The following is a 2207-nucleotide window of genomic DNA, read 5'->3' as shown; positions in this document are numbered from 1 at the left end:
TGCCTATTTCTAGTTTCGGTTACACATACAAAGGGTTACTATCTTTACAGAGAAGGTCGGAAGGGTGACTCCCTTCTCGTCCCAGGTCTGGAGGAATTCGCTTGATACTCCCTTTTAGCAGATGTGACCTTGCTTCTCAGCAACTCTGTCTGTCTCCTAATTATTACCGTGAAAAGGGAAGGCAGATGGTGTGTAAGAGGACCACGTGACTCCTAAGAGCAAGAGCCGCAATCCAAGATGGAGGCAGTTCGGTTCTCGGCCATTTTGTCATGCTAAACGTAACGGGGATTTCGATCCTTCCAATGCACCGTGGCTAAGCATACCATCATTAGATATACTGCGCTAATCATACCATAATGACCTGAATACCTCAAGCGAAATGCCCCAGACAGGAATTGCACTACCATAAACACTCTAAATGAGTGTAAAACATTGTATACATCACTATTAAAAGTTTAGGAAATCTATGCAAAATAGAAAACAATTTAGTTCAATTGCAACTGAAGTAAACAGGACAATCCAAAGCGAAGACAGACTCCTTCTTGCTGAAGTAATGTTTTAATCACAATACTTCTGGGGACTCCAAGTATTCAAGACAGTGCAAAATAATCCAAATCATAACATTGTGCTGAGGCTTGAGATGCGTTCCCAATGCATTTCGGGTGAATCTATCACCCTTCTTCAGGGGATATCTATGAACAAAATGGAATTAATTTTTTCACTTTACATGTCATTCTGGTATAGGCATAAAGACCAATTGAAGAATGGAGGGGCTTAGTGCCACAGAGGGATTAAAATACTACGATGTAAGGTGGATTCATAGAAAAATGCAGACTAGTAACCAGTGGTTAAGAAAACAGATAATGGGAGAATAGCCACACAAGCTAATGCGTAGGAAGCTTGAAGACTTCAGATCACCATAGTGTGAGATTGCCCAAACACCGTGAGTGCTGTATTGACAAAACCTGCTCTACCTCAAAATAAACAAGGGGATGTCAATCTGAGGAGCCAGACGGGTAAAATATTCAAAACTGCCTGTAAAATAAACGGGAAGATAAGTCTCCAGTAATTAACAAAATTACACCTAACATACTGCCAGCTTAATCTAACAGAAAAGAAGCAACTCACCGGGCGTATTATAACGCTATGGTGCTCAACTGTCGGTAAAGTCACGTACACTGAAGACGCTGATCATGAATGCCGTGGTGTATGGCAAAAACAGGATGTTGTGTCGTTTCCTAAAAAACGGAAATAAACAAGGAACTATATCTATGAATCTCTAAAGTACATGTCTGCTAACATATAAATATGTGAGTGAGAAAGCCTCAAGTAAAATTCTGACTGTGAACTATACCAAATGATAAAGCAATTACCTGGGCTTACTTGCAATCAGTGGACGCGGTCATACCGGAAATGCTCGTGCGAGCACTGAAAGCATGCCGCTGTTTAAGAAGTTTAACTGTCGGGACTGGCAAACCAGAGCCGGTACCATAAACAGAGTAGAGGGACTCGTGTAAAGGCTGAACAAGAGGAGCAGCCATCTTGCAATGGTGAAATGTACTAGGGAATCTGATGGTGTCAGGGAGTATTAGTATAGCGTGGAAGATAGTTAAAGAAGAGGAGAAATATAAAAGCACATAAAGAAAAGTGGCAACAATAAAATTTCGGGCTGGTTACTGAAAACAGTAAACAGTCTCGGCAAACAAAGTATGAAAACTCCATGAGTGAACGTCAAGAGTGGTGCAAAAAATTGCATCGCTAGTACATACTACTACTGGAATGGTAAACTCGTCCTGGTGTGATTCAATAAAGTTGCAAAAATACTATTCAAGTGCTCATCAAGAAAACACTGTTCAAAATGCTGTTTCTAGCAAGATCAACACAGGAACAGCAAACTAATGCCGAAATATTGAGCTCTACCACATGCGTCAGTAATTCCTTATAAGTGAACACGGTAAACAATGACATAACTGGAGATTACACAAGCTCCATTAATTAACATCAAAAAAAGGTTAAAAAAGTTACGAAGATTACATCGCTTATACATGCAAAATAGAAAATAGAAAACTCATCCACATACAATGATAGTTATAACCAAATTCAGTGAAGTTTCAAAGGCTGTTTGAATGCGTGTAAGAGTGAGGGATGGTAAAAAAATGATGCACAAATAATATTACTTTCAAAATCGATACAGAGATAATGAACAG

This window comes from Triturus cristatus, chromosome 4_1 (genome assembly GCF_964204655.1).
Source record: "Triturus cristatus chromosome 4_1, aTriCri1.1, whole genome shotgun sequence".
Classification (NCBI taxonomy): domain Eukaryota; kingdom Metazoa; phylum Chordata; class Amphibia; order Caudata; family Salamandridae; genus Triturus; species Triturus cristatus.
The sequence above is the reverse complement of the archived record's forward strand: the minus strand, read 5'-3'. Positions refer to the sequence as shown.